The sequence below is a fragment of the Diuraphis noxia genome, unplaced genomic scaffold (genome assembly GCF_037042655.1).
Source record: "Diuraphis noxia isolate RWA-SAM2 unplaced genomic scaffold, SU_Dnox_SAM2 contig0004, whole genome shotgun sequence".
In the NCBI taxonomy this organism is placed as follows: Eukaryota; Metazoa; Arthropoda; class Insecta; order Hemiptera; family Aphididae; genus Diuraphis; species Diuraphis noxia.
Genome location: NW_028301714.1, coordinates 31,989,773 through 32,009,341, shown reverse-complemented (window position 1 = coordinate 32,009,341; position 19,569 = coordinate 31,989,773). Strand labels below are relative to the sequence as shown.

Genomic DNA, 19,569 nt, shown 5'->3' with positions numbered 1-19,569 from the left:
TTAGTTATTACTTGTACAATTTACATCCAATCATACTTGCGAGTTGCGAGTATTTTTGATTAGGACTTCATAGAATGTACCATGGATGTGTTAACAAAAACTGGGCATGGCTCTATCCATAATATATTATCTAAAAGCAGTTGCACCGAAGTCCTAAAAATCTAGTAGGGAGAAAAATATTTCAAGAGGCACAACATCTTAATAATAAGAGCTATTTCTAAGAGGTTAACAATCAATAGAACAACTTGATAAGTAAACACTTATATCGGAAATCAACTAAGGATCTTTTTATTCAAAGTGTCCTAGTTAACCATCCGTTTGTCACGCGTTACCCAAATAGCATTTATTTTTATACGATCATTTAGATTGATACTTATTAAACCCATTGTCATAGTCAGCCTTCCCGAGGGATACCTATTGGGTGTATAGTACTGTATACACTTATTCCCTCCCCAAATCCTAACCCTGGCTATGGCACTGCCTTCCCCGCGGACATGCAGATGGTTAATTAAGTCATTAGGAGGTTAGTTTAGGTTAGGTACCTATACACAATGGTAAGTTGAGCTCAAGTGATGATAGATGACTATCATCACTGGTCGTGACCTTTGCATAGATCTTTTCTTACTAACTAACAAGGTATTCGAAATTGTCAACATAACAAGGAAAAATATTTAAAAATTAACGAGGAAAATATTAATACTACATTTATACTAAAATATAATATAATATTTATATATTAATGAATTAAACATATCTTTTTTTAGCTTTTATAATGAATACTTAATACTTAAATATTATATATACCTGGTTAATATTATCATAATTTGAATCACGGTTCTAAAGCCATACGAGTATTAGTGTTATATCAGTAATTCATAAGAACTAATGTCAATCACAGTAAAAAATGCATCCTCTGATCATAATTTGTTCAACAAACTATATAAAAATCTAGTTTATTTTTGTTTTCCCAATTTTCAAACATTATAAACCACTTGACACTAAAAAACAGAATTTTATCATAATTTAATTATCTTTCTTTTATATTTCTTGAAAATACATATCGCAGTCTTCATTTTGTATTCCAAGGCCATATTTTTTCCAAATTTCTTTTTTGTTCCTTAAAAATCATTTGCCTGCGGGTGCCAATTTCCCCTACCATTTTTATTTTCAAAATATAGCTCTATTGTATTTTTGTGGTCACAATTTGCAAACTTTATAACCACTTGCCACTAATAAACATAATTTTATCATGATTTAATTATCCATCTTTTACTTTTCTTGAGAATATATGCTGCAGTTTTTATTGTGTATTCAAAGACTATAAATTTTTCGAAATTTCTTTTTTGATCCTTTAAATAAAGTTGCCTGAGGGCGCCAATACCCAATTTCCATTTTTATTTTCAAAATATAGCTTTAGCTAATTTTTGTGTACACAATTTTTAAACTTTATTAGCCACTTGCTACTGAAAAATATATTTTTATCATGATTTAATTATCCTTTATATTTTATTTCATCAATTTTTCTTGAGAATACATACTGCAGTTTTGATTGTGTATTCCAAGACTATAATTTTTTCCAAATTTCTTTTTTGATCCTAAAAAATCATATGCCTGCGGGCGCCAATACCCCCTTTCCATTTTTATTTTCAAAATATAGTTCTAGGTTTTTTTTTGTGTAGACAATTGTTAAACATTATTAGCCACTTGCCACTAATAAACATAATTTTATCATGATTTAATTACCCTTCTCTTGGTTTTCTTGAGAATACATACTGCAGTTTTCAGTGTGTATTCCATGACTATAATTTTTTCCAAATTTTTTTTTTGATCCTTAAAAATAATTTGCCTGCGGGTGCCAATACCCTCTTTCCATTTTTATTTTCAAAATATAGATATACCTTATATTTGTGGACACAATTGTTAAACATTATTAGCCACTTGCCACTAATAAACATAATTTTATCATGATTTAATTATCCATCATTTACTTTTCTTGAGAATATATGCTGCAGCTTTTATTAATTACATTTTATTGTGTATTCAAAGACTATAATTTTTTCATATTTCTTTTTTGATCCTATAAATTAATTTGCCTGCGGGCGCCAATACCCCCTTTCCATTTTTATTTTCAAAATATAGCTATACCTTATTTTTGTGGACACATTTTTTATACTTTATTAGCCATTTGCCACTAAAAAACATCATTATATCATGAATAAATTATCCTTCATCTTTTATTTCATCAATTTTTCTTGAGAATACATACAGCAGTTTTTATTGTGTATTCCAAGACTATAATTTTTTCCAAATTTCTTTTTTGATCCTTTAAATTAATTTGCCTGCGGGCGCCAATACCCCCTTTCCATTTTTATTTTCAAAATATAGATATACCTTATTTTTGTGGACACAATTTTTATAGTTTATTAGCATTTGCCACTAAAAAACTTAATTATATCATGATTTAATGATCCTTCATATTTTATTTCATCATTTTTTCTTGAGAATACATACTGCAGTTTTTATTGTGTATTCCTAGACTATAGTTTTTTCGAAATTTCTTTTTTGATCCTTTAAATAAAGTTGCATGAGGGCGCCAATACCCCCTTTCCATTTTTATTTTCAAAATATAGCTCTATTGTATTTTTGTGGACACAATTTTTATACTTTATTAGCCATTTGCCACTAAAAAACATAATAATATCATAATTTAATTATCCTTCATATTTTATTTCATCAATTTTTCTTGAGAATACATATTGCAGTTTTGATTGTGTATTCCAAGACTATAATTTTTTCCAAATTTCTTTTTTGATCCTAAAAAATCATTTGCCTGCGGGAGCCAATACCCCCTTTCCATTTTTATTTTCAAAATATAGATATACCTTAGTTTTGTGGACACAATTGTTAAACATTATTAGCCACTTGCCACTAATAAACATCATTTTATCATGATTTAATTACCCTTCTCTTGGTTTTCTTGAGAATATAATATATTGCCGTTTTTATTGTGTATCCAAAGACTATAATTTTTTCCAAATTTCTTTTTTGTTCCTAAAAAATCATTTTCCTGCGGGCGCCAATTTCCCCTTCCATTTTTATTTTCAAAATATATCTCTATTGTATTTTTGTGGTCACAATTTGCAAACTTTATAACCACTTGCCACTAATAAACATAATTTTATCATGATTTAATTATCCATATTTTACTTTTCTTGAGAATATGTGCTGCAGTTTTTATTGTGTATTCTAAGACTATAATTTTTTCCAAATTTCTTTTTTGATCCTTTAAATTAATTTGCCTGCGGGCGCCAATACCCCCTTTCCATTTTTATTTTCAAAATATAGATATACCTTATTTTTGTGGACACAATTTTTATACTTTATTAGCATTTGCCACTAAAAAACATAATTATATCATGATTTAATGATCCTTCATATTTTATTTCATCAATTTTTCTTGAGAATACATACTGCAGTTTTTATTGTGTATTCCTAGACTATAGTTTTTTCGAAATTTCTTTTTTGATCCTTTAAATCAATTTGCCTGAGGGCGCTAATACCCCCTTTCCATTTTTATTTTCAAAATATAGTTCTAGGGTTTTTTTTGTGTACACAATTGTTAAACATTATTAGCCACTTGCCACTAATAAACATAATTTTATCATGATTTAATTACCCTTCTCTTGGTTTTCTTGAGCATACATACTGCAGTTTTCAGTGTGTATTCCATGACTATAATTTTTTCCAAATTTCTGTTTTGTTCCTAAAAAATCATTTTCCTGCGGGCGCCAATTTCCCCTTCCATTTTTATTTTCAAAATATATCTCTATTGTATTTTTGTGGTCACAATTTGCAAACTTTAATAGCCACATGCCACTAAAAAAACATATTTTTATCATAATTTAATTATCCTTCTTTTATTTTTCTTGAAAATACATAGTGCAGTTTCTATATGTATTCCAAGACCATAATTTTTTCCAAATTAATTTTTTGATTCTAAAAAACCATTTACCTGCGGGTGCCAATACCCCCTTTCCATTTTTATTTTCAAAATATAGCTATACCTTATTTTTGTGGACACATTTTTTATATTTTATTAGCCATTTGCCTTTAAAAAACATAATTATATCATGAATAATTTATCCTTTATATTTTATTTCATCAATTTTTCTTGAGAATACGTACTGCAGTTTTTATTGTGTATTCCAAGACTATAATTTTTTCCAAATTTATTTTTTGATCCCCAAAAAAATCATTTGCCTGAGGAAGCCAATACCCCCTTTCCATTTTTATTTTCAAAATATAGCTCTATTGTATTTTTGTGGCCACAATTTGCAAACTTTATAACCACTTGCCACTAATAAACATAATTTTATCATGATTTAATTACCTTCTCTTGGTTTTCTTGAGAATATATATTGCCGTTTTTATTGTGAATTCCATGACTATAATTTTTTCCAAATTTTTTTTTTGATCCTTAAAAATAATTTGCCTGCGGGTGCCAATACCCTCTTTCCATTTTTATTTTCAAAATATAGCTATACCTTATTTTTGTGGACAAAATTGTTAAATATTATTAGCCACTTGCCACTAATAAACATAATTTTATCATGATTTAAATATCCTTCTTTTATTTTTCTTGAGAATATAATATATTGCCGTTTTGATTGTGTATTCCAAGACTATAATTTTTTCCAAATTTCTTTTTTGATCCTAAAAAATCATTTGCCTGCGGGTGCCAATACCCTCTTTCCATTTTTATTTTCAAAATATAGATATACCTTTTATTTGTGGACACAATTGTTAAACATTATTAGCCACTTGCCACTAATAAACATAATTTTATCATGATTTAATTATCCATCATTTACTTTTCTTGAGAATATATGCTGCAGCTTTTATTAATTACATTTTATTCTGTATTCTAAGACTATAATTTTTTCAAATTTCTTTTTTGATCCTTTATATTAATTTGCCTGCGGGCGCCAATACCCCCTTTCCATTTTTATTTTCAAAATATAGATATACCTTATTTTTGTGGACACAATTTTTATAGTTTATTAGCATTTGCCACTAAAAAACATAATAATATCATGATTTAATTATCCTTCATATTTTATTTCATCAATTTTTCTTGAGAATACATACTGCAGTTTTGATTGTGTATTCCAAGACTATAATTTTTTCCAAATTTCTTTTTTGATCCTAAAAAATCATTTGCCTGCGGTAGCCAATACCCCCTTTCCATTTTTATTTTCAAAATATAGCTCTATTGTATTTTTGTGGTCACAATTTGCAAACTTTATAACCACTTGCCACTAATAAACATAATTTTATCATGATTTAATTACACTTCTCTTGGTTTTCTTGAGAATACATACTGCAGTTTTCAGTGTGTATTCCATGACTATAATTTTTCCAAATTTTTTTTTTGATCCTTAAAAATCATTTGCCTGCAGGTGCCAATAACCTCTTTCCATTTTTATTTTCAAAATATAGCTATACCTTATTTTTGTGGACAAAATTGTTAAACATTATTAGCCACTTGCCACTAATAAACATCATTTTATCATGATTTAAATATCCTTCTTTTATTTTCCTTGAGAATATATATTGCCGTTTTTATTGTGTATTCCAAGACTATAATTTTTTCCAAATTTCTTTTTTGTTCCTAAAAAATCATTTGCCTGCGGGCGCCAATTTCCCCTTCCATTTTTATTTTCAAAATATAGCTCTATTGTATTTTTGTGGTCACAATTAGCAAACTTTATAACCACTTGCCACTAATAAACATAATTTTATCATGATTTAATTATCCATCTTTTACTTTTCTTGAGAATATATGCTGCAGTTTTTATTGTGTATTCTAAGACTATAAATTTTTCCAAATTTCTTTTTTGATCCTTTAAATTAATTTGCCTGCGGGCGCCTATACACCCTTTCAATTTTTATTTTCAAAATATAGCTGCAATTTATATTTGTGTAAACAATTTTTAAATTTTTTTAGCCACTTGCCACTAAGAAACATAATTTTATCATGATTTAATTACTGATCATATATTAATTCATTAATTTTTCTTGGGAATACACAGTGCAGTCTACCTTGTGTATTCCGAAACTACAATTTTATCCGAATTTCTTTATTGATTCTAAAAACCATTTGCCTGCATGCGTCAATACCCCCTTCCCAATTTAATTTTCTAATTTATTTTTGTGTACACAATATTGAAACTTTAATAGCCACATGCCACTAAAAAAACATATTTTTATCATAATTTAATTATCCTTCTTTTATTTTTCTTGAAAATACATAGTGCAGTTTCTATATGTATTCCAAGACCATAATTTTTTCCAAATTAATTTTTTGATTCTAAAAAACCATTTACCTGCGGGTGCCAATACCCCCTTTCCATTTTTATTTTCAAAATATAGCTATACCTTATTTTTGTGGACACATTTTTTATATTTTATTAGCCATTTGCCTTTAAAAAACATAATTATATCATGAATAATTTATCCTTTATATTTTATTTCATCAATTTTTCTTGAGAATACATACTGCAGTTTTTATTGTGTATTCCAAGACTATAATTTTTTCCAAATTTATTTTTTGATCCCCAAAAAAATCATTTGCCTGAGGAAGCCAATACCCCCTTTCCATTTTTATTTTCAAAATATAGCTCTATTGTATTTTTGTGGCCACAATTTGCAAACTTTATAACCACTTGCCACTAATAAACATAATTTTATCATGATTTAATTACACTTCTCTTGGTTTTCTTGAGAATACATACTGCAGTTTTCAGTGTGTATTCCATGACTATAATTTTTTCCAAATTTATTTTTTGATCCCCAATAAAATCATTTGCCTGAGGAAGCCAATACCCCCTTTCCATTTTTATTTTCAAAATATAGCTATACCTTATTTTTGTGGACAAAATTGTTAAACATTATTAGCCACTTGCCACTAATAAACATCATTTTATCATGATTTAAATATCCTTCTTTTATTTTCCTTGAGAATATATATTGCCGTTTTTATTGTGTATTCCAAGACTATAATTTTTTCCAAATTTCTTTTTTGTTCCTAAAAAATCATTTGCCTGCGGGCGCCAATTTCCCCTTCCATTTTTATTTTCAAAATATAGCTCTATTGTATTTTTGTGGTCACAATTAGCAAACTTTATAACCATTTGCCACTAATAAACATAATTTTATCATGATTTAATTATCCATCTTTTACTTTTCTTGAGAATATATGCTGCAGTTTTTATTGTGTATTCTAAGACTATAAATTTTTCCAAATTTCTTTTTTGATCCTTTAAATTAATTTGCCTGCGGGCGCCTATACACCCTTTCAATTTTTATTTTCAAAATATAGCTGCAATTTATATTTGTGTAAACAATTTTTAAATTTTTTTAGCCACTTGCCACTAAGAAACATAATTTTATCATGATTTAATTACTGATCATATATTAATTCATTAATTTTTCTTGGGAATACACAGTGCAGTCTACCTTGTGTATTCCGAAACTACAATTTTATCCGAATTTCTTTATTGATTCTAAAAACCATTTGCCTGCATGCGTCAATACCCCCTTCCCAATTTAATTTTCTAATTTATTTTTGTGTACACAATATTGAAACTTTAATAGCCACATGCCACTAAAAAAACATATTTTTATCATAATTTAATTATCCTTCTTTTATTTTTCTTGAAAATACATAGTGCAGTTTCTATATGTATTCCAAGACCATAATTTTTTCCAAATTAATTTTTTGATTCTAAAAAACCATTTACCTGCGGGTGCCAATACCCCCTTTCCATTTTTATTTTCAAAATATAGCTATACCTTATTTTTGTGGACACATTTTTTATATTTTATTAGCCATTTGCCTTTAAAAAACATAATTATATCATGAATAATTTATCCTTTATATTTTATTTCATCAATTTTTCTTGAGAATACGTACTGCAGTTTTTATTGTGTATTCCAAGACTATAATTTTTTCCAAATTTATTTTTTGATCCCCAAAAAAATCATTTGCCTGAGGAAGCCAATACCCCCTTTCCATTTTTATTTTCAAAATATAGCTCTATTGTATTTTTGTGGCCACAATTTGCAAACTTTATAACCACTTGCCACTAATAAACATAATTTTATCATGATTTAATTACACTTCTCTTGGTTTTCTTGAGAATACATACTGCAGTTTTCAGTGTGTATTCCATGACTATAATTTTTTCCAAATTTATTTTTTGATCCCCAAAAAAATCATTTGCCTGAGGAAGCCAATACCCCCTTTCCATTTTTATTTTCAAAATATAGTTCCAGGTTTTTTTTTGTGTAGACAATTGTTAAACATTATTAGCCTCTTGCCACTAATAAACATAATTTTATCATGATTTAATTACCCTTCTCTTGGTTTTCTTGAGAATACATACTGCAGTTTTCAGTGTGTATTCCATGACTATAATGTTTTCCAAATTTTTTTTTTGATCCTTAAAAATCATTTGCCTGCGGGTGCCAATACCCTCTTTCCATTTTTATTTTCAAAATATAGATATACCTTATATTTGTGGACACAATTGTTAAACATTATTAGCCACTTGCCACTAATAAACATAATTTTATCATGATTTAATTATCCATCATTTACTTTTCTTGAGAATATATGCTGCAGCTTTTATTAATTACATTTTATTGTGTATTCTAAGACTATAATTTTTTCAAATTTCTTTTTTGATCCTTTAAATTAATTTGCCTGCGGGCGCCAATACCCCCTTTCCATTTTTATTTTCAAAATATAGCTATACCTTATTTTTGTGGACACATTTTTTATACTTTATTAGCCATTTGCCACTAAAAAACATCATTATATCATGAATAAATTATCCTTCATCTTTTATTTCATCAATTTTTCTTGAGAATACATACAGCAGTTTTTATTGTGTATTCCTAGACTATAGTTTTTTCGAAATTTCTTTTTTGATCCTTTAAATCAATTTGCCTGAGGGCGCCAATACCCCCTTTCCATTTTTATTTTCAAAATATAGTTCTAGGTTTTTTTTTGTGTACACAATTGTTAAACATTATTAGCCACTTGCCACTAATAAACATAATTTTATCATGATTTAATTACCCTTCTCTTGGTTTTCTTGAGAATACATACTGCAGTTTTCAGTGTGTATTCCATGACTATAATTTTTTCCAAATTTTTTTTTTGATCCTTAAAAATAATTTGCCTGCGGGTGCCAATACCCTCTTTCCATTTTTATTTTCAAAATATAGATATACCTTATATTTGTGGACACAATTGTTAAACATTATTAGCCACTTGCCACTAATAAACATAATTTTATCATGATTTAATTACCTTCTCTTGGTTTTCTTGAGAATATATGTTGCCGTTTTTATTGTGAATTCCATGACTATAATTTTTTCCAAATTTTTTTTTTGATCCTTAAAAATAATTTGCCTGCGGGTGCCAATACCCTCTTTCCATTTTTATTTTCAAAATATAGCTATACCTTATTTTTGTGGACAAAATTGTTAAATATTATTAGCCACTTGCCACTAATAAACATAATTTTATCATGATTTAAATATCCTTCTTTTATTTTTCTTGAGAATATAATATATTGCCGTTTTTATTGTGTATTCCAAGACTATAATTTTTTACAAATTTCTTTTTTGTTCCTAAAAAATCATTTTCCTGCGGGCGCCAATTTCCCCTTTCATTTTTATTTTCAAAATATATCTCTATTGTATTTTTGTGGTTACAATTTGCAAACTTTATAACCACTTGCCACTAATAAACATAATTTTATCATGATTTAATTATCCATATTTTACTTTTCTTGAGAATATATGCTGCAGTTTTTATTGTGTATTCTAAGACTATAATTTTTTCCAAATTTCTTTTTTGATTCTTTAAATTAATTTGCCTGCTGTCGCCAATACCCCCTTTCCATTTTTATTTTCAAAATATAGATATACCTTATTTTTGTGGACACAATTTTTATACTTTATTAGCCATTTGCCACTAAAAAACATAATAATATCATGATTTAATTATCCTTCATATTTTATTTCATCAATTTTTCTTGAGAATACATACTGCAGTTTTGATTGTGTATTCCAAGACTATAATTTTTTCCAAATTTCTTTTTTGATCCTAAAAAATCATTTGCCAGCGAGCGCCAATACCCCCTTTCCATTTTTATTTTCAAAATATAGTTCTAGGTTTTTTTTTTTGTGTACAAAATTGTTAAACATTTTTAGCCACTTTCCACTAATAAACATAATTTTATCATGATTTAATTACCCTTCTCTTGGTTTTCTTGAGCATACATACTGCAGTTTTCAGTGTGTATTCCATGACTATAATTTTTTCCATATTTCTGTTTTGTTCCTAAAAAATCATTTTCCTGCGGGCGCCAATTTCCCCTTCCATTTTTATTTTCAAAATATATCTCTATTGTATTTTTGTGGTCACAATTTGCAAACTTTAATAGCCACATGCCACTAAAAAAACATATTTTTATCATAATTTAATTATCCTTCTTTTATTTTTCTTGAAAATACATAGTGCAGTTTCTATATGTATTCCAAGACCATATTTTTTTCCAAATTAATTTTTTGATTCTAAAAAACCATTTGCCTGCGGGCGCCAATACCCCCTTTCCATTTTTATTTTCAAAATATAGCTATACCTTATTTTTGTGGACACATTTTTTATACTTTATTAGCCATTTGCCTTTAAAAAACATAATTATATCATGAATAATTTATCCTTCATCTTTTATTTCATCAATTTTTCTTGAGAATACATACTGCAGTTTTGATTGTGTATTCCAAGACTATAATTTTTTCCAAATTTATTTTTTGATCCCCAAAAAAATCATTTGCCTGCGGAAGCCAATACCCCCTTTCCATTTTTATTTTCAAAATATAGTTCTAGGTTTTTTTTTGTGTAGACAATTGTTAAACATTATTAGCCTCTTGCCACTAATAAACATAATTTTATCATGATTTAATTACCCTTCTCTTGGTTTTCTTGAGAATACATACTGCAGTTTTCAGTGTGTATTCCATGACTATAATGTATTCCAAATTTTTTTTTTGATCCTTAAAAATCATTTGCCTGCGGGTGCCAATACCCTCTTTCCATTTTTATTTTCAAAATATAGATATACCTTATATTTGTGGACACAATTGTTAAACATTATTAGCCACTTGCCACTAATAAACATAATTTTATCATGATTTAATTATCCATCATTTACTTTTCTTGAGAATATATGCTGCAGCTTTTATTAATTACATTTTATTGTGTATTCTAAGACTATAATTTTTTCAAATTTCTTTTTTGATCCTTTAAATTAATTTGCCTGCGGGCGCCAATACCCCCTTTCCATTTTTATTTTCAAAATATAGATATACCTTATATTTGTGGACACAATTGTTAAACATTATTAGCCACTTGCCACTAATAAACATAATTTTATCATGATTTAATTACCTTCTCTTGGTTTTCTTGAGAATATATGTTGCCGTTTTTATTGTGAATTCCATGACTATAATTTTTTCCAAATTTTTTTTTTGATCCTTAAAAATAATTTGCCTGCGGGTGCCAATACCCTCTTTCCATTTTTATTTTCAAAATATAGCTATACCTTATTTTTGTGGACAAAATTGTTAAATATTATTAGCCACTTGCCACTAATAAACATAATTTTATCATGATTTAAATATCCTTCTTTTATTTTTCTTGAGAATATAATATATTGCCGTTTTTATTGTGTATTCCAAGACTATAATTTTTTACAAATTTCTTTTTTGTTCCTAAAAAATCATTTTCCTGCGGGCGCCAATTTCCCCTTTCATTTTTATTTTCAAAATATATCTCTATTGTATTTTTGTGGTTACAATTTGCAAACTTTATAACCACTTGCCACTAATAAACATAATTTTATCATGATTTAATTATCCATATTTTACTTTTCTTGAGAATATATGCTGCAGTTTTTATTGTGTATTCTAAGACTATAATTTTTTCCAAATTTCTTTTTTGATTCTTTAAATTAATTTGCCTGCTGTCGCCAATACCCCCTTTCCATTTTTATTTTCAAAATATAGATATACCTTATTTTTGTGGACACAATTTTTATACTTTATTAGCCATTTGCCACTAAAAAACATAATAATATCATGATTTAATTATCCTTCATATTTTATTTCATCAATTTTTCTTGAGAATACATACTGCAGTTTTGATTGTGTATTCCAAGACTATAATTTTTTCCAAATTTCTTTTTTGATCCTAAAAAATCATTTGCCAGCGAGCGCCAATACCCCCTTTCCATTTTTATTTTCAAAATATAGTTCTAGGTTTTTTTTTTTGTGTACAAAATTGTTAAACATTTTTAGCCACTTTCCACTAATAAACATAATTTTATCATGATTTAATTACCCTTCTCTTGGTTTTCTTGAGCATACATACTGCAGTTTTCAGTGTGTATTCCATGACTATAATTTTTTCCATATTTCTGTTTTGTTCCTAAAAAATCATTTTCCTGCGGGCGCCAATTTCCCCTTCCATTTTTATTTTCAAAATATATCTCTATTGTATTTTTGTGGTCACAATTTGCAAACTTTAATAGCCACATGCCACTAAAAAAACATATTTTTATCATAATTTAATTATCCTTCTTTTATTTTTCTTGAAAATACATAGTGCAGTTTCTATATGTATTCCAAGACCATATTTTTTTCCAAATTAATTTTTTGATTCTAAAAAACCATTTGCCTGCGGGCGCCAATACCCCCTTTCCATTTTTATTTTCAAAATATAGCTATACCTTATTTTTGTGGACACATTTTTTATACTTTATTAGCCATTTGCCTTTAAAAAACATAATTATATCATGAATAATTTATCCTTCATCTTTTATTTCATCAATTTTTCTTGAGAATACATACTGCAGTTTTGATTGTGTATTCCAAGACTATAATTTTTTCCAAATTTATTTTTTGATCCCCAAAAAAATCATTTGCCTGCGGAAGCCAATACCCCCTTTCCATTTTTATTTTCAAAATATAGTTCTAGGTTTTTTTTTGTGTAGACAATTGTTAAACATTATTAGCCTCTTGCCACTAATAAACATAATTTTATCATGATTTAATTACCCTTCTCTTGGTTTTCTTGAGAATACATACTGCAGTTTTCAGTGTGTATTCCATGACTATAATGTATTCCAAATTTTTTTTTTGATCCTTAAAAATCATTTGCCTGCGGGTGCCAATACCCTCTTTCCATTTTTATTTTCAAAATATAGATATACCTTATATTTGTGGACACAATTGTTAAACATTATTAGCCACTTGCCACTAATAAACATAATTTTATCATGATTTAATTATCCATCATTTACTTTTCTTGAGAATATATGCTGCAGCTTTTATTAATTACATTTTATTGTGTATTCTAAGACTATAATTTTTTCAAATTTCTTTTTTGATCCTTTAAATTAATTTGCCTGCGGGCGCCAATACCCCCTTTCCATTTTTATTTTCAAAATATAGCTATACCTTGTTTTGTGGACACATTTTTTATACTTTATTAGCCATTTGCCACTAAAAAACATCATTATATCATGAATAAATTATCCTTCATCTTTTATTTCATCAATTTTTCTTGAGAATACATACAGCAGTTTTTATTGTGTATTCCTAGACTATAGTTTTTTCGAAATTTCTTTTTTGATCCTTTAAATCAATTTGCCTGAGGGCGCCAATACCCCCTTTCCATTTTTATTTTCAAAATATAGTTCTAGGTTTTTTTTTGTGTACACAATTGTTAAACATTATTAGCCACTTGCCACTAATAAACATAATTTTATCATGATTTAATTACCCTTCTCTTGGTTTTCTTGAGAATACATACTGCAGTTTTCAGTGTGTATTCCATGACTATAATTTTTTCCAAATTTTTTTTTTGATCCTTAAAAATAATTTGCCTGCGGGTGCCAATACCCTCTTTCCATTTTTATTTTCAAAATATAGATATACCTTATATTTGTGGACACAATTGTTAAACATTATTAGCCACTTGCCACTAATAAACATAATTTTATCATGATTTAATTACCTTCTCTTGGTTTTCTTGAGAATATATGTTGCCGTTTTTATTGTGAATTCCATGACTATAATTTTTTCCAAATTTTTTTTTTGATCCTTAAAAATAATTTGCCTGCGGGTGCCAATACCCTCTTTCCATTTTTATTTTCAAAATATAGCTATACCTTATTTTTGTGGACAAAATTGTTAAATATTATTAGCCACTTGCCACTAATAAACATAATTTTATCATGATTTAAATATCCTTCTTTTATTTTTCTTGAGAATATAATATATTGCCGTTTTTATTGTGTATTCCAAGACTATAATTTTTTACAAATTTCTTTTTTGTTCCTAAAAAATCATTTTCCTGCGGGCGCCAATTTCCCCTTTCATTTTTATTTTCAAAATATATCTCTATTGTATTTTTGTGGTTACAATTTGCAAACTTTATAACCACTTGCCACTAATAAACATAATTTTATCATGATTTAATTATCCATATTTTACTTTTCTTGAGAATATATGCTGCAGTTTTTATTGTGTATTCTAAGACTATAATTTTTTCCAAATTTCTTTTTTGATTCTTTAAATTAATTTGCCTGCTGTCGCCAATACCCCCTTTCCATTTTTATTTTCAAAATATAGATATACCTTATTTTTGTGGACACAATTTTTATACTTTATTAGCCATTTGCCACTAAAAAACATAATAATATCATGATTTAATTATCCTTCATATTTTATTTCATCAATTTTTCTTGAGAATACATACTGCAGTTTTGATTGTGTATTCCAAGACTATAATTTTTTCCAAATTTCTTTTTTGATCCTAAAAAATCATTTGCCAGCGAGCGCCAATACCCCCTTTCCATTTTTATTTTCAAAATATAGTTCTAGGTTTTTTTTTTTGTGTACAAAATTGTTAAACATTTTTAGCCACTTTCCACTAATAAACATAATTTTATCATGATTTAATTACCCTTCTCTTGGTTTTCTTGAGCATACATACTGCAGTTTTCAGTGTGTATTCCATGACTATAATTTTTTCCATATTTCTGTTTTGTTCCTAAAAAATCATTTTCCTGCGGGCGCCAATTTCCCCTTCCATTTTTATTTTCAAAATATATCTCTATTGTATTTTTGTGGTCACAATTTGCAAACTTTAATAGCCACATGCCACTAAAAAAACATATTTTTATCATAATTTAATTATCCTTCTTTTATTTTTCTTGAAAATACATAGTGCAGTTTCTATATGTATTCCAAGACCATATTTTTTTCCAAATTAATTTTTTGATTCTAAAAAACCATTTGCCTGCGGGCGCCAATACCCCCTTTCCATTTTTATTTTCAAAATATAGCTATACCTTATTTTTGTGGACACATTTTTTATACTTTATTAGCCATTTGCCTTTAAGAAACATAATTATATCATGAATAATTTATCCTTCATCTTTTATTTCATCAATTTTTCTTGAGAATACATACTGCAGTTTTGATTGTGTATTCCAAGACTATAATTTTTCCAAATTTTTTTTTTGATCCTTAAAAATCATTTGCCTGCAGGCACCAATTTCCCCTTCCATTTTTATTTTCAAAATATAGCTCTATTGTATTTTTGTGGACACAATTTGCAAACTTTATAACCACTTGCCACTAATAAACATAATTTTATCATGATTTAATTACCCTTCTCTTGGTTTTCTTGAGAATACATACTGCAGTTTTCAGTGTGTATTCCATGACTATAATGTTTTCCAAATTTTTTTTTTGATCCTTAAAAATCATTTGCCTGCGGGTGCCAATACCCTCTTTCCATTTTTATTTTCAAAATATAGATATACCTTATATTTGTGGACACAATTGTTAAACATTATTAGCCACTTGCCACTAATAAACATAATTTTATCATGATTTAATTATCCATCATTTACATTTCTTGAGAATATGCTGCAGCTTTTATTAATTACATTTTATTGTGTATTCCAAGACTATAATTTTTTCGAAATTTCTTTTTTGATCCTTTAAATAAAGTTGCCTGAGGGCGCCAATACCCCCTTTCCATTTTTGTTTTCAAAATATAGCTCTATTGTATTTTTGTGGACACAATTTTTATACTTTATTAGCCATTTGCCACTAAAAAACATAATAATATCATAATTTAATTATCCTTCATATTTTCTTTAATCAATTTTTCTTGAGATTACATACTGCAGTTTTGATTGTGTATTCCAAGACTATAATTTTTTCCAAATTTCTTTTTTGATCCTAAAAAATCATTTGCCTGCGGGCGCCAATACCCCCTTTCCATTTTTATTTTCAAACTATAGCTCTTTGTATTTTTGTGGTCACAATTTGCAAACTTTATAACCACTTGCCACTAATAAACATAATTTTATCATGATTTAATTACACTTCTCTTGGTTTTCTTGAGAATACATACTGCAGTTTTCAGTGTGTATTCCATGACTATAATTTTTCCAAATTTTTTTTTTGATCCTTAAAAATCATTTGCCTGCAGGTGCCAATAACCTATTTCCATTTTTATTTTCAAAATATAGCTATACCTTATTTTTGTGGACAAAATTGTTAAACATTATTAGCCACTTGCCACTAATAAACATAATTTTATCATGATTTAATTATCCATCTTTTACTTTTCTTGAGAATATATGCTGCAGTTTTTATTGTGTATTCTAAGACTATAATTTTTTCCAAATTTCTTTTTTGATTCTTTAAATTAATTTGCCTGCGGGCGCCAATACCCCCTTTTCTTTTTTATTTTCAAAATATAGCTCTATTGTATTTTTGTGGTCACAATTTGCAAACTTTATAACCACTTGCCACTAATAAACATAATTTTATCATGATTTAATTATCCATCTTTTACTTTTCTTGAGAATATATGCTGCAGTTTTTATTGTGTATTCTAAGACTATAAAATTTTCCAAATTTCTTTTTTGATCCTTTAAATTAATTTGCCTGCGGGCGCCAATACCCCCTTTCCATTTTTATTTTCTAAATATAGCTCTATTGTATTTTTGTGGACACAATTTTTATACTTTATTAGCCATTTGCCACTAAAAAACATAATAATATCATGATTTAATTATCCTTCATATTTTATTTCATCAATTTTTCTTGAGAATACATACTGCAGTTTTTATTGTGTATTCCAAGACTATAATTTTTTCGAAATTTCTATTTTGATCCTTTTAATTAATTTGCCTGCGGGCGCCAATACCCCCTTTCCATTTTTATTTTCTAAATATAGCTCATTTGTATTTTTGTTGTCACAATTTACAAACTTTATAACCACTTGCCACTAATAAACATAATTTTATCATGATTTAATTATCCTTCTTGTATTTTTCTTGAGAATATATACTGCAGTTTTTATTGTGTATTCTAAGAATATAATTTTTTCCAAATTTCTTTTTTGATCCTTTAAATTAATTTGCCTGCAGGCGCCAATACCCCCTTTCCATTTTTATTTTCAAAATATAGCTCTTTTTTTTATGTACACAATTGTTAAACATTATAAGCCACCTGCCAGTAATAAACATAATTATATCATGAATAAATTATCCTTCATCTTTTATTTCATCAATTTTTCTTGAGAATACATAGTGTTGTCTTCATTGTGTATTCCAAGACTATAATTTTTTCCAAATTTCTTTTTTGATCTTAAAAAATCATTTTCCTGCGGGCGCCAATACCCCCTTTCCATTTTTATTTTCAAAATATAGCTCTATTGTATTTTTGCGGTCACAATTTTCAAACTTTATAACCACTTGCAACTAAAAAACATAATTTTATCATGATTTTATTATCCTTCATATTTTAATTCTTTAAGTTTTCTTGAGAATACATATTGCAGTCTTCATTGTGTGTTCCAAGACTATAATTTTTTCCAAATTTCTTTTTTTATCCTAAAAAATCATTTGCCTTTGGGCGCCAATACTTCCTTTCCATTTTTATTTTTAAAACATAGCTTTTGGTTTTTTTTGTGTACACAATTGTTAAACATTATTAGCCACTTGCCACTAATAAACATAATTTCATTATGATTTAATTACGTTTCTCTTATTTTTCTCGAGAATTCATACTGCAGTTTTCATTGTGTATTCCAAGACTATAAATTTTTCCAAATTTTTTTTTTGATCCTAAAAAATAATTTGCCTGCGGGCGCCAATACCCCCTTTCCATTTTTATTTTCAAAATATAGCTCTATTGTATTTTTGTGGTCACAATTTTCAAACTTTATAACCACTTGCAACTAAAAAACAAAATTTTATCATGATTTAATTACCCTTGTCTTATTTTTCTTGAGAATACTTACTGCAGTTTTCATTGTGTATTCCAAGACTATAATTTTTTCCAAATTTCCTTTTTGATCCTAAAAAATCATTTGCCTGTGGGTGCCAATACTTCCTTTCCATTTTTATTTTCAAAATATAGCTCTAGTTTATTTTTGTAATATGAACTTTTACCGTTGAAGGAGCTTTTTAGGTTTGTTTTTTGTACCAGTTGCATTTGACATTTGCAAGCCCATTGCTTTATAAGCTCTCATTTCTTTATTGGTATCAGCGTATCCCCAGCTGAGACTATTAAAATCGCCAATGACTATTCTCGTATTTTGGGGGCTTTGTAAACTTAAATGTTGTATTTGGCGGTTTGTATATTGGGGATATTGTGATATTTCCCAGGTTTACAGTGAATATGTTTTATATTGTCTTCGTCCATTTTGTGTACTGATTCGACATTTAACTCTGACCATACTCAACACTGCCATACTTGTTGTGTGGACGTCGACCTATTATCTTCATGTTAGTTATAGATGGGCTATGGTCGTATTCATTTCGGTTGGTTTCCTGTGATCACAATACATCTACATTGAAGTGCTTCACCAAATTTGATATTATTTTTTCTTTCTCCGATGTCAGTCTCTCAATATTAAGTGACATCGTCGTAAGATATTGTCCTGATAAGGTACGTTTTGGGTGGTTTTGTCGACCGGTGGATGAAAGATTTTGTACGTATCCGTTCTTGATCAAGCTGCTGTCGTTTTCCAGGGGGCTCCATGTGGAGGTTCTTTCAATGCCCCCTACAAAATTTTTAAACAATCATAACAAAATGCCATGAATAATCATTATTTTTACTATTAAAAATAGTACTATTGCGAAAAACGCGAATTTGTTATAGCCTAGTAGGTTACTTTTCACGTGATGATGACGACGTCGGACCGCTGACAATCGAAATCATGAGGTTTCAGCGACTTTTCGTAGGCGAAAAAAGTGTCGTTCGAACTGTTTCAATTTGATTACCACTGCGATGATGCCGCGCGTACTATTTATTGCGAGTAGTGCGAGTTTGTTGTACGGTACTTTTGGCGTGACCATGACAACGTCAGAACGCTGACATAATTAAACTCAGCGCGTA

The 19,569-nt window shown here is 27.9% G+C and overlaps 1 protein-coding gene across 4 annotated transcripts in view; it reads left to right on the top strand.

Moving 5' to 3' along the window:
• The window catches only part of LOC107171498 (uncharacterized), a 38,227-nt gene that overhangs the window by 9,669 nt on the left and 8,989 nt on the right, over window positions 1-19,569 (top strand). The gene's annotated exons all lie outside the window — the stretch shown is intronic.